A 15,762-nucleotide genomic window follows, 5' to 3' on the forward strand; every position below is an offset into this window, starting at 1 on the left:
CTCCAGTACGTTTACCCCCTGTAACACAAGAACTGTTCAAACAGCTGGAACTGATGTTCAGAAAATTTCTAAGTGTTTAAAGACTTCATGCACAGGGGACATTCCTTCTGAGGCGATTGTATAAGGCTCAAAGGATCAAACTTGGACCTAATGTACTAAGTATTTCGGACTGGGGACATCTAAGTGGAAAAAGTTGCAAAAGGGTTGGAGTTTGATAATAGGGTTACACCCTATTCCTGGTATGATCATTCCTTTATAAACCCTATCTAAGTTATTTGGATTTTTGGAACTGTGTTTGACAAAAACTTAAATATCCTGATTAGGATATGTTCTTAGAATATATTTTCGAAGTATATTTTTAGGATATGTCTCAGGATATTTGGTTGGAACATTCGGGATATAATACTTGGGTTAAAAGCTAAAACCACTTTCTAATTAAACAAATGTTATCAAAACAAACATTGTAAAATGAAAATGAAATGTCCTTATTTCTTTAAAAACCTTATCTGAATTGTTTGAATTTTGAAAACCCTATTAGATGAAAGTCTTTATAGGATATTGCCGAATATGTTGATCAAGATCTTTTCGCAATATTTGGATAAGACAATGGAAATTATCACAGAAATTTTTGGATGCTGAAATTTAAACTAAACAATGTGTTACAAAAAATTAAAAGGAAACAGCAAATAAGTCGAAAGCAAGTAGTATTATACTAGTTGATAACCAAAGACTTCATCCTAAAACCTAGGACCCATCCACCTTTGGTTATCTAATTGTTTTAATTCAAGAAAAGAGAATTGTTCAAAGGACAAGAAATAAAACTGTTCAAACAAACATAATCATCAAACTTAAAAAGAAATAAGTTTTAGGAGGCAACGCCTTCTTCGTTCATCGCGTCTTCAGCAGCATCCACTTCAGGATTAGCTTGAACATCCCTCTCAGCTTCGCCACCAGCGCCAATTGATTTTTCAACCGCTTTTGAAGACCCTTCAGCTACATATTTAACAGGATTGCCGCCAAGACTCCTTAACTTTGTCTCCCAGGCATCGACATCCCAAGAAGGGCATTCGAGGCCCAGGGCCTTGGCTTCGTGGCCATCTTTAGCCTGGCCTAAAGAAGGGAAGCAACGACAGAACTTCTAAGGCCTTCCCGGTAGGTGATCATATCCCGTTCATGTTGAGCATGGGCGGCGTCGAGATGGGCTTGGGCCTCAAGAGTGGCTTTGTTGAGGGCAGCCTGGTGTTCCTGGGTCATAGCCTTGAACTTGTCCTCGTAATGCCGAGATTTGGCAGCAGCAATCATGCCCTGGTCGGAAATGGTAACCTCGACTTTCTTCAACTTGGACTCAAGCATCTTGTTGAGCCCATAGGATTCTTCGTACAAATGAACCAGACGTTCGAGGCCCTACACCCAAAGACACAGGTATTATAACCAGGATAATGGTTTGACATATATGTGCAGGATATGGAATAAAGCTTTATACCTGGTTAAGAAAGGAAGTCATGAACCCACTTGCTTCGATAAACCCGTGATTCTCATAGGGGAACGTATCGGAGATGGCAGGTGAATCAGTCTCTTTCCTTTTGAGAGAACTTGAACTCCGGGGATTAGTAGCTGGTGACGGCTTGGGAATGATTATGGCCTTGGAGCTGCTGGGCTTGGATGAGGTCGTAGCCTTGGGACTGGGCTCCTTCTTGACCTGGACGTGATCAGTGTAACTGTCCAACTCCTCAAGGTCGAAAACTTCTGGGATTTTGGCTAGTGCTGCATAAAGGGGAAGTTCTAAATCCTTATTACTCTTTCGTTATATTACGTTAACCAATTATTTACAAAATGACTCTTACCAGACATGTCAGATGATGAATATTGACTGGAACTTGGGAGGTGTGTGGAAAAACTCCTGTCACCTTCTGGTAGCTGGTAAATTTTTTGATTCTTTTTTCAGATTCTGCAGTAGGAGGGGCTACTTCTTTAAAGTTCATTGCATAAAGGCCAAAAAAGAAAATATTAGCACGGGATATAGGCCTGGAAGTATTTGGGGATATTCTTGAAACCCTAAACCCTACCAGTGGTTAACCACTCCACCGGAAGGCTAGCACCCTCATAGATGGAGTCTTGCTTAATGAAGAAGAATTTACGTTGCCATCCATCCTCGTTCTTAGTGGCTTTAAGAATGAGGGGTTTGCTGGAAGTTGAAAAGAGTAAGAACCGGCTGGAACCGTGTGATCGGAGACGGTAGGCAATCGGGATATCCTTGATGTAGAGGTCAGGACAATGAAGGTTTTTGATTTGGTTGAGTACGATCAGTACTCTCCAAACCATGGGCATTGTTTGGGCAAAGGAAATACCAGTGGTTCTGAAAAACTGCATCATGAATTCAGGAAATGGATACCGAAGACCTAGCGAGAAAGAGTATGCCGGAAAACAAACCCAATCGGCAGAAGAAACATTCGATCAAATTGATCGGTCAAATGGCCTAATAATCGTGCCATCGGGGAAAGCGCCGGAGGCTCTCAACGCTGCAATGTCTGCGTTATCAAAGGCACAGATCTCCTTCTCGGGATTTTTGAGAAGGTTTTGTTGGACGAAGGTCTCCGATGATTCACCGGTTTGAAAGTGGGTTCTGGTAGCCATTGGAAGTAGAATAAAGAAATTAACAGGAAATGAAGAAGGAATGAGTAATTACCTGGAGACTCTGTTGATGATATCTGGTTTTCAAACAAAAAGAGAGAAGATATAGGGGCGTAATAGATATCCATTGAGTGAAAACCACGTTGGAAGTTACTTAGAACTATCTAGACCGTCGTTTCAATTTAATAACCTCGATTTGAGAGATAAAATTAAAAATATATCCGTTGGAATTGGTATACCAACAGATATATATTTTTGGGGACAATTGTTATGAGTCATTTTCTGCTCATATATCCCAGTTGATATTCTGACTCGGTTTGTTTTATTGTAATCAGGATACCAGATCAGGATAATGGTAACCTTTTGGCACGATATCCTGGTAATGACTAATTCACTCACGTGCAGGTTGTTGTAACCAGTGTTTAACGGTCAGGTGGACTTCTTCTCCTCAAGACTCGGACAATTCAGTTGGGTTATAGACGTTGAAGCCGGAAGACGTGGACTACAACGTTCACATATGGAATATTCGCCGGATCCCGGAATAGTAGGATAGTTAGTTGCTTTCCTTTTACTATAAAAGGGGATTAATCGGATCAGATTAAGAAGACAACTTTTCGCACACTCTTCCTCTCTACTTGGAAGCTCTCACAATGCACTAACACTTGTACTCGAATTGCATTGTAACACTTAGTTGATCCGCATCATATCCTGCACTGTATCCTGATATTTGAAGTAATAGAAGAACAAGGCAGCTGCGATTGTCAGCTCCCGAGGTTTTGTGCCAGCGATCTAGATTGATCAAGGGCTTTCCTCGTACATCCTGTGTCACCCTTTACATTTTAGCTCATTGTTTGATCATAAATACAGATCTATATCCTGAGCCATATCCTAAAACTGTTTTTGCAAACAACTTAATCAGCATATTTTTAACACATTTCTTCAGCACACTACCTCACTTAACTAATTTGATCACTTAATTGCTTCGGCGCCGAGAACCTCGATCAGAGATTAAAAAAGGCGTAAGCTTCACAATGGTGTAAAACTAAAATGGGATATAACGGGCTAGGATTCGAGTTACAGGAACAAGGGCCAAACCAACCACCCAAGAATGGAATCGACGAGCGAAAACACTTGATAACCTCCTAGAAGCAGCTTTTCTTGCCACCAGACCTTTCTCCATCAATTAGGAATCTGATGTCATCACTAAACACATTCCTTAAATTGTAGCCACTTTTTGAGTCGTTATCTTTTGTTGTCTAATCCGCATATATAACACCATTGCTCTTGATTTTCTTGACTGTATATCTCTTAAATGTCAACATATACACGTGTGATTTAGTTTACAAGGATTTTTCAATGCCGAGAACCTCGATCTGAGAGTAAAAAAGGCGTAAGGTTCACAATGGTGTAAAACTAAAATGTGATATACCGGGCTAGGATTCGAGTTACAGGAACCAGGGCAAAACCAACAACCTAAGAATGGAATCGTCAAGCGAAAACACTTGACAACCTCCTGGAAGCAGCATTTCTTGCCACTAGACCTTTCTCCATCAATTAGGAATCTGATGCCGTCACTAAACACATTCATTAAATTGTCGCCATTTTTTGAGTGTTTATTTTTTGGTGTCTAATCCGCATATATATCACCATTGCTCATGATTTTCTTGACTTTATATCTCTTAAATGTCAACATATACACGTGTGATTTAGTTTACGAAGATGTTTCAATGCCGAGAACCTCGATCAGAGAGTAAAGAAGGCGTAAGGTTCACAATGGTGTAAAACTAAGATGGGATATACTGGGCTAGGATTCGAGTTACAGGAACAAGGGCCAAACCAACCACCCAACAATGGAATCGTCGAGCGAAAACACTTGAAAATCTCCTGGAAGCAGCTTTTCTTGCCACCAGAGCTATTTCCATCAATTAGGAATCTGATTCCGTCACTAAACACATTCCTTAAATTATAGCCATTTTTTGAGTGTTTATTTTTTGGTGTCTAATCCGCATATATATCACCATTGCTCTTGATTTTCTTGACTGTATATCTCTTAAATGTCAACATATACACGTGTGATTTAGTTTACTAAGATTTTTCAATGCCGAGAACCTCGATCAGAGAGTAGAAAAGGCGTAAGGTTCACAATGGTGTAAAACTAAAATGGGATATACCGGGCTAGGATTCGAGTTACATGAACAAGGGCCAAACCAACCACCCAAGAATGGAATCGTCGAGCGAAAACACTTGACAAACCCCAGGAAGAGCTTTTCATTCCCCAGACCTCTCTCCATCAATTAGGAATTTGATGCCGTCACTAAACAAATTCCTTAAATTGTAGCCATTTTTTAAGTCTGTATTTTTTGGTGTCTAATCCGCATATATATCACCATTGATCTTGATTTTCTTGACTGTATATCTCTTAAATGTCAACATATACACGTGTGATTTAGTTTACGAAGATGTTTCAATGCCGAGAACCTCGATCAGAGAGTAAAGAAGGCGTAAGGTTCACAATGGTGTAAAACTAAAATGGGATATACCGGGCTAGGATTCGAGTTACAGGAGTAAGGGCCAAACCAACCACCCAAGAATGGAATCGTCGAGCGAAAACACTTGACAACCTCCTTGAAGCAGCCTTTCTTGCCACGAGACCTTTCTCATCAATTAGGAATCTGATGCCGTCACAAAACACAATCCTTAAATTGTAACCATTTTTTGAGTGTTTATTTTTTTGGTGTCTAATCAGCATATATATCACCATTGCTCTTAATTTTCTTGACTGTATATCTCTTAAATTTCAATATATACACGTGTGATTTAGTTGATGAAGATTTTTCAATGCCGAGAACCTCGATCAGAGAGTAAAAAAGACGTAAGGTTCACAATGGTGCAAAACTAAAATGGGATATAACGAGCTAGAATTCGAGTTACAGAAACAAGGGCCAAACCAACCACCTAAGAATGGAATCGTCGAGCGAAAACACTTGACAACCTCCTGGAAGCAGCTTTTCTTGCCACCAGACCTTTCTCTATCAATTAGAAATCTGATGCCGACACTAAACACATTCCTTAAATTGTAGCCCATTTTTTGAATGTTTATTTTTTGGTGTCTAATCCACATATATATCACCATTGCTCTTGATTTTCTTGACTCTATATCTCTTAAATGTCAACATATGCACGTGTGATTTTGTTTATGAAGATTTTTCAATGCCGAGAACCTCGATCAGAGAGTAAAAATGGCGTAAGGTTCACAATGGTGTAAAACTAAAATGGGATATACCGGGCTAGGATTCGAGTTATAGGAACAGGGGCCAAACTAACTACCCAAGAATGGAATCGTCGAGCGAAAACACTTGACAATGGAAGCAACTTTTCTTGCCACCAGACCTTTCTCCATCAATTAGGAATCTAATGCCATCACTAAACACATTCCTTAAATTGTAGCCATTTTTTGAGTGTTTATTTTTTGTTGTCTAATCCGCATATATATCACCATTGCTCTTGATTTTCTGGACTCTATATCTCTTAAATTTCAACATATACACGTGTGATTTAGTTTATAAAGATTTTTCAATGCCGAGAACCTCGATCAGAGAGTAAAAAAGGCGTAAGGGTCACAATCGTGTAAAACTAAAATGGGATATACCGGGCTAGGATTCAAGTTACAGGAACAAAGGCCAAGCCAACCACCCAAGAATGGAATCGTCAAGCGAAAACACTAGACAACCTCCTAGAAGCAGCTTTTCTTGCCACCAGACCTTTCTCCATCAATTAGGAATTTGATGTCGTCACTAAACACATTCCTTAAATTGTAACCATTTTTTGAGTGTTTATTTTTTAGTGTCTAATCCGCATATATATCACCATTGCTCTTGATTTTCTTGACTGTATATCTCGTAAATGTCAACATATACACGTGTGATTTAGTTTACGAAGATTTTTCAATGCCGAGAACCTCGATCAGAGAGTAAAAAAAGGCGTAAAGTTCACAATGGTGTAACACTAAAATGGGATATACTGGGCTGGAATTCGAGTTACAGGAACAAGGGCCAAACCAACCACCCAAGAATGGAATCGTCGAGCAAAAACACTTGACAACCTCCTGGAAGCAGCTTTTCTTGCCACCAGACATTTCTCCATCAATTAGGAATCTAATGCCATCACTAAACACATTCCTTAAATTGTAGCCATTTTTTGAGTGTTTATTTTTTGGTGTCTAATCCACATATATATCACCATTGCTCTTGATTTTCTTGACTCTATAACTCTTAAATGTCTACATCTACACGTGTGATTTAGTTTATGAAGATTTTTCAATGCCGAGAACCTCGATCAGAGAGTAAAAAAGGCGTAAGGGTCACAATGGTGTAAAACTAAAATGGGATTTACCAGGCTAGGATTCGAGTTACAGGAACAAAGGCCAAACCAACCACCAAAGAATGGAATCGTCGAGCGAAAACACTTGACAACCTCCTAGAAGCAGCTTTTCTTGCCACCAGACCTTTCTACATCAATTAGGAATTCGATGCCGTCACTAAACACATTCCTTAAATTGTAACCATTTTTTGAGTGTTTATTTTTTGGTGTCTAATCTGCATATATATCACCATTGCTCTTGATTTTCTTGACTGTATATCTCGTAAATGTCAACATATACACGTGTGATTTAGTTTACGAAGATTTTTCAATGTCGAGAACCTCGATCAGAGAGTAAAAAAGGCGTAAGGTTCACAATGGTGTAAAACTAAAATGGGATATATCGGGCTGGAATTCGAGTTACAGGAATAAGGGCCAAACCAACCACCCAAGAATGGAATCGTCGAGCGAAAACACTTGACAACCTCCTGGAAGCAGCTTTTCTTGTCACCAGACCTTTCTCCATCAATTAGGAATCTAATGCCATCACTAAACACATTCCTTAAATTGTAGCCATTTTTTGAGTGTTTATTTTTTGGTGTCTAATCCGCATATATATCACCATTGCTCTTGATTTTCTTGACTGTATATCTCTTAAATGTCAACATATACACGTGTGATTTAGTTTACGAAGATTTTTCAATGCCGAGAACCTCGATCAGAGAGTAAAAAAAGGCGTAAGGGTCACAATGGTGTAAAATGAAATGGGATATACCAGGCTAGCATTTGAGTTACAGGAAAAAGGGCCAGACCAGCCAACCAAGAATGGACTCTTCGATCGAAAATATTTGACAACCTCTTGGAAGCAGCTTTTCTTGCAACCAGACCTTTCTCTATCAATTAGGAATCTGATGCCATCACTAAACACATTCCTTAAATTGTAACCATTTTTGAGTGTTTATTTTTTGGTGTCTAATCCGCATATATATCACCATTACTCTTGATTTTCTTCACTGTATATCTCTTAAATGTCAACATATACACGTTTGATTTAGTTTACTTTAAATGCCGAGAACCTCGATCAGAGAGTAAAAACGGCGTAAGGTTCACAATGGTGTAAAACTAAAATGTGATATACCGGGCTAGGATTCGAGTTACAGGAACAAGGGCCAAAACCAACCAACCAAGAATGGAATCGTCGAGCGAAAACACTTGACAACCTCCTGGAAGCAGCTTTTCTTGCCACCAGACCTTTCTCTATCAATTAGGAATCTGATGTCATCACTAAACACATTCCTTAAATTCTAGCCATTTTTTGAGTGTTTATTTTTTGGTGTCTAATCCGCATATATATCACCATTGCTCTTGATTTTCTTGAATGTATATCTCTAAATGTCAACATATACACGTGTGATTTAGTTTACTTTAAATGCCGAGAACCTCGATCAGAGAGTAAAAACAACGTAAGGTTCACAATGGTGTAAATCTAAAATGTGATATACCGGGCTAGGATTCGAGTTACAGGAACAAGGGCCAAAACCAACCAACCAAGAATGGAATCGTCGAGCGAAAACAATTGACTACCTCCTGGAAGCAACTTTTCTTGCCACCAGACCTTTCTCCATAAATTAGGAATCTCATGACGTCACTAAACACATTTCTTAAATTGTAGCCATTTTATGAGTGTTTATTTTTTGGTGTCTAATCCGCATATATATCACCATTGCTCTTGATTTTCATAACTGTATATCTCTTAAATGTCAACATATACACGTGTAATTTAGTTTACAAAGATTTTTCAATGCCGAGAACCTCGATCAGAGAGTAAAAAAGGCGTAAGGTTCACAATGGTGTAAAACTAAAATGGGATATACCGGGCTGGAATTCGAGTTACAGGAACAAGGGCCAAACCAACCACCCAAGAATGGAATCGTCGAGCGAAAACACTTGACAACCTCCTGGAAGCAGCTTTTCTTGCCACCAGACATTTCTCTATCAATTAGGAATCTGATGTCATCACTAAACACATTCTTTAAATTGTAGCCATTTTTTGAGTGTTTATTTTTTGGTGTCTAATCCGCATATATATCACCATTGCTCTTGATTTTCTTGAATGTATATCTCTAAATGTCAACATATACACGTGTGATTTAGTTTACTTTAAATGCCGAGAACCTCGATCAGAGAGTAAAAACAGCGTAAGGTTCACAATGGTGTAAATCTAAAATGTGATATACCGGGCTAGGATTCGAGTTACAGGAACAAGGGCCAAAACCAACCAACCAAGAATGGAATCGTCGAGCGAAAACAATTGACTACCTCCTGGAAGCAACTTTTCTTGCCACCAGACCTTTCTCCATAAATTAGGAATCTCATTACGTCACTAAACACATTTCTTAAATTGTAGCCATTTTATGAGTGTTTATTTTTTGGTGTCTAATCCGCATATATATCACCATTGCTCTTGATTTTCTTAACGGTATATCTCTTAAATGTCAACATATACACGTGTAATTTAGTTTACAAAGATTTTTCAATGCCGAGAACCTCGATCAGAGAGTAAAAAAGGCGTAAGGTTCACAATGGTGTAAAACTAAAATGGGATATACCGGGCTGGAATTCGAGTTACAGGAACAAGGGCCAAACCAACCACCCAAGAATGGAATCGTCGAGCGAAAACACTTGACAACCTCCTAGAAGCAGCTTTTCTTGCCACCAGACCTTTCTCCATCAATTAGGAATCTGATGCCGTCACTAAACACATTCCTTAAATTGTAGCCATTTTTTGAGTGTTTATTTTTTGGTGTCTAATCCGCATATATATCACCATTGCTCTTGATTTTCTTGACTGTATATCTCGTAAATGTCAACATATACACGTGTGATTTAGTTTATGAAGATTTTTCAATGCTGAGAACCTCGATCAGAGAGTAAAAAAGGCGTAAGGTTCACAATGGTGTAAAACTAAAATGGGATATACCGGGCTGGAATTCGAGTTACAGGAACAAGGGCCAAATCAACCACCCAAGAATGGAATCGTCGAGCAAAAACACTTGACAACCTCCTGGAAGCAGCTTTTCTTGCCACCAGACCTTTCTCCATCAATTAGGAATCTGATGCCATCATTAAACACATTCCTTAAATTGTAGCCAATTTTTGAGTGATTATTTTTTGTTGTCTAATCCATATATATATCACCATTGCTCTTGATTTTCTTATATCTCTTAAATGTCAACATATACACGTGTGATTTAGTTTATGAAGATTTTTCAATGCCGAGAACCTCGATCAGAGAGTAAAAAAGGCGTAAGGGTCACAATGGTGTAAAAATAAAATGGGATATACCGGGCTAGGATTCGAGTTACAGGAACAAAGGCCAAACCAACCACCAAAGAATGGAATCGTCGAGCGAAAACACTTGACAACCTCCTAGAAGCAGCTTTTCTTGCCACCAGACCTTTCTACATCAATTAGGAATTCGATGCCGTCACTAAACACATTCCTTAAATTGTAACCATTTTTTGAGTGTTTATTTTTTGGTGTCTAATCTGCATATATATCACCATTGCTCTTGATTTTCTTGACTGTATATCTCGTAAATGTCAACATATACACGTGTGATTTAGTTAACGAAGATTTTTCAATGCCGAGAACCTCGATCAGAGAGTAAAAAAGGCGTAAGATTCACAATTGTGTAAAACTAAAATGGGATATATCGGGCTGGAATTCGAGTTACAGGAATAAGGGCCAAACCAACCACCCAAGAATGGAATCGTCGATCGAAAACACTTGACCACCTCCTGGAAGCAGCTTTTCTTGCCACCAGACCGTTCTCCATCAATTAGGAATCTAATGCCATCACTAAACACATTCCTTAAATTTTAGCCATTTTTTGAGTGTTTATTTTTTGGTGTCTAATCCGCATATATATCACCATTGCTCTTGATTTTCTTGACTGTATATCTCTTAAATGTCAACATATACACGTGTGCTTTAGTTTACGAAGATTTTTCAATGCCGAGAACCTCGATCAGAGAGTAAAAAAAGGCGTAAGGGTCACAATGGTGTAAAATGAAATGGGATATACCGGGCTAGCATTTGAGTTACAGGAACAAGGGCCAAACCAGCCAACCAAGAATGGACTCTTCGATCGAAAATATTTGACAACCACTTGGAAGCAGCTTTTCTTGCCACCAGAACTTTCTCCATCAATTAGGAATCTGATGCCATCACTAAACACATTCCTTAAATTGTAACCATTTTCGAGTGTTTATTTTTTGGTGTCTAATCCGCATATATATCACCATTGCTCTTGATTTTCTTGAATGTATATCTCTTAAACGTCAACATATACACGTTTGATTTAGTTTACTTTAAATGCCGAGACCTCGATCAGAGAGTAAAAACGGCGTAAGGTTCACAATGGTGTAAAACTAAAATGTGATATACCGGGCTAGGATTCGAGTTACAGGAACAAGGGCCAAAACCAACCAACCAAGAATGGAATCGTCGAGCGAAAACACTTGACAACCTCCTGGAAGCAGCTTTTCTTGCCACCAGACCTTTCTCTATCAATTAGGAATCTGACGTCATCACTAAACACATTCCTTAAATTGTAGCCATTTTTTGAGTGTTTATTTTTTGGTGTCTAATCCGCATATATATCACCATTGCTCTTGATTTTCTTGAATGTATATCTCTTAAACGTCAACATATACACGTGTGATTTAGTTTACTTTAAATGCCGAGAACCTCGATCAGAGAGTAAAAACAGTGTAAGCTTCACAATGGTGTAAAACTAAAATGTGATATACCGGGCTAGGATTCGAGTTACAGGAACAAGGGCCAAAACCAACCAACCAAGAATGGAATCGTCGAGCGAAAACAATTGACTACCTCTTGGAAGCAACTTTTCTTGCCACCAGACCTTTCTCCATAAATTAGGAATCTCATGACGTTACTAAACACATTTCTTAAATTGTAGCCATTTTATGAGTGTTTATTTTTTGGTGTCTAATCCGCATATATATCACCATTTGCTCTTGATTTTCTTAACTGTATATCTCTTAAATGTCAACATATACACGTGTGATTTAGTTTACGAAGATTTTTCAATGCCGAGAACCTCGATCAGAGAGTACAAAAGGCGTAAGGTTCACAATGGTTAAAACTAAAAGGGGATATACCAGGCTAGGATTCGAGTTACAGGAACAAGGGCCAAACCAACCACCCAAGAATGGAATCGTCGAGCAAAAACACTTGACAACCTAACCTCCTGGAAACAGCTTTTCTTGCCACCAGAATTTTCTCCATCAATTAGGAATCTGATGCCGTCACTAATCACATTCCTTAAATTCTAGCCATTTTTTTAGTGTTTATTTTTTGGTGTCTGATCCGCATATATGTCACCATTGTTCTTGATTTTCTTAACTGTATATCCCTTAGATGTCTACATATACATGTGTGATTTAGTTTACAAAGATTTTTCAATGTCAAGAACCTCGATCAAAGAGTAAAAACGGCGTAAGGTTCACAATGGCGTAAAACTAAAATGGAATATACCGGACTAGGATTCGAGTTACAGGAACAAGGGCCAAACAAACCACCCCAGAATGGAATCGTCGAGCGAAAACACTTGACAACCTCCTAGAAGCAGCTTTTCTTGCCACCAGACCTTTCTCCATCAATTAGGAATCTGATGCCGTCACTAAACACATTTCTTAAATTGTAGGCATTTTTTTAGTGTTTATTTTTTGGGGTCTAATCCGCATATATATCACCATTGCTCTTGATATTCTTGACCATATATCTTTTAAATGTCAACATATACACGTGTGATTTAGTTTACGATGATTTTTCAATGCCGAGAACCTCGATTAGAGAGTAAAAAAGGCGTAAGGTTTACAATGGGGTAAAACTAAAATGGGATATACCGGGCTAGTATTAGAGTTAAAGGAACTAGGGCCAAACCAACCACCCAAGAATGGAATCGTCGAACGAAAAAACTTGATAACCTCCTGGAAGCAGCTTTTCTTACCACCAGACCTTTCTCCATCAATTAGCAATCTGATTCCATCACTAAACACATTTCTTAAATTGTAGCCATTTTTTGAGTGTTCATTTTTTGATGTCTAATCCGCATATATACCAGCATTGCTCTTGATTTTCTTGACTGTATATCTCTTAAATGTCAACATATACACGTGTGATTTAGTTTATGAAGATTTTTCAATGCCAAGAACCTCGATTAGAGAGTAAAAAAGACGTAAGAGGTCACAATGGTGTAAAACTAAAATGGGATATACCGGGCTAGGATTAGAGTTACAGAAACAAGGGCCAAACCAACCACCCAAGAATGGAATCGTCGAGCGAAAACACATGACAACCACCTGGAAGCAGCGTTTCTTACCAACAGAACTTTCTCCATCAATTAGGAATCTGATGCCATCACTAAACACATTCCTTAAATTGTAGCCATTTTTGTGAGTGTTCATTTTTTGGTGTCTAATCCGCATATATATATCACCATTGGTCTTGATTTTCTTGACTGTATATCTCTTAAAGGTAAACATATACACGTGTGATTTAGTTTACGAAGATTTTTCAATGCCGTGAACCTCGATCAGAGAGGTAAAAAGGCGTAAGGTTCACAATGGTGTAAAATTAAAATGGTTTATATCAGGCTAGGATTAGAGTTACAGGAACAAGGGCCAAACCAACCATCCAATAATGGATTCCTCGAGCGAAAACACTTGACAACCTCCTGGAAGTAGCTTTTCTTGCCACCAGACCTTTATCGATCAATTAGGAATCTGATGCCATCATTTAATACATGCCTTAAATTGTAGCCATTTTTTGGTGTCTAATCCGCATATATATCAACATTGCTCGTGATTTTATTGACAGTATATCTCTTAAATGTCAACATATACACGTTTGATTTTGTTTACAAAGATTTTTCAATTCCAAGAACCTCGATTAGAGAGTAAAAAAGGCGTAAGGTTCACAATGGTGTAAAAATAAAATGGGATATACTGGGCTAGGATTCGAGTTACAGGAACAAGGGCCAAACCAACCAAACCAAGAATGGAATCGTCGAGCGAAAACACTTGACAACCTCTTGTAAGCAGCTTCTCTTGCTACCAGACCTTTCTCCATAAATTAGGAATCTGATGTCATCACTTAACATATTCCTTAAATGGTAGCCATTTTTTGAGTGTTTATTTTTTGGTGTCTAATCACCATATATATCACCATTGCTCTAGATTTTCTTGACTGTATATCTTTTAAATGTCAACATATACACGTGTGATTTAGTTTACGAAGATTTTTCATAATCAATGCAGAGATCCGCGATCAGTGATTAAAAAAGGCGTAAGATTCACAATGGTATAAAACTATAATGGGATATACAGGGCTAGGATTCGAGTTACAGGAACAAGGGCCAAACCAACCACCCAAGAATGGAATCATCGAGCGAAAACACTTTACAACCTCCTGGAAGCAGCTTTTCTTGCCACCAGACCTTCCTCCATCAATTAGGAATCTGATGCCGTCACTAAACACATTCCTTAAATTGTAGCCATTTTTTGTGTTTATTTTTTGGTGTCTAATCCGCATATATATCACCATTGCTCTTAATTTTCTTGACTGTATATCTCTTAAATGTCAACATATACACGTGTGATTTAATTTACGAAGATTTTTCATTGCCGAGAATCTCCATCGGAGAGTAAAAATGGCGTAAGGTTCACAATGGTGTAAAACTAAAATGGGATATATAACGGGCTAGGATTCGAGTTACAGGAATAAGGGCCAAACCAACCACCCAAAAATGGAATCGTCGAGCGAAAACACTTGACAACCTCCTGGAAGCAGCGTTTCTTGCCACCAGACCTTTCTCCATCAATTAGCAATCTGATCACGTCACTAAACACATTCCTTATAATGTAGCCATTTTTTGGGTGTTTATTTTTTGCCGTCTAATCCGCATATATATCACCATTATTCTTGATTTTCTTGACCGTATATCTCTTAAATGTCAACATATATACGTGTGATTTAATTTACGAAGATTTTTCAATGCCGAGAACCTCGATCAGAGAGGCAAAAAGGCGTAATGTTCACAATGGTGTAAAACTAAAATGGGATATATCTGGCTAGGATTCGAGTTACAGGAACAAGGGCTAAACCAACCAACCAAGAATGGAATCGTCGAGCAAAAACACTTAACAACCTCCTAGAAGCAGCTTTTCTTGCCACCAGACCTTTCTTCATCAATTAGGAATGCCGTCACTAAACACATTCCTCAAATTGTAGCCGTTTTTTGAGTGTTTATTTTTTGTCGTCTAATCCGCATATATGTCACTATTTCTCTTGATTTTCTTGACTGTATATCTCTTAAATGTCAACATATACACATGTGATTTAATTTACGAAAATTTTTCAATGCCGAGAACCTCGATCAGAGAGTAAAAAAGGCGTAAGGTTCACAATGGTGTAAAACTAAAATGGGATATACCGGGCTAGGATTCGAAATACAGGAACAAGGGCCAAACCAACCACCCAAGAATGGAATCGTTGAGCAAAAACACTTGACAACCTCTTGGAAGCAGCTTTTCTTGCCAACAGACATTTCTCCATCAATTAGGAATCTGATGCCGTCACTAAACACATTCCTTAAATTGTAGCCATTTTTTGAGTGTTTATTTTTTTGTTCTAATCCGCATATATATCACCATTGCTCTTAATTTTCTTGACTGTATATCTCTT

Source organism: Helianthus annuus, chromosome 13 (assembly GCF_002127325.2).
Source record: "Helianthus annuus cultivar XRQ/B chromosome 13, HanXRQr2.0-SUNRISE, whole genome shotgun sequence".
NCBI lineage: Eukaryota > Viridiplantae > Streptophyta > Magnoliopsida > Asterales > Asteraceae > Helianthus > Helianthus annuus.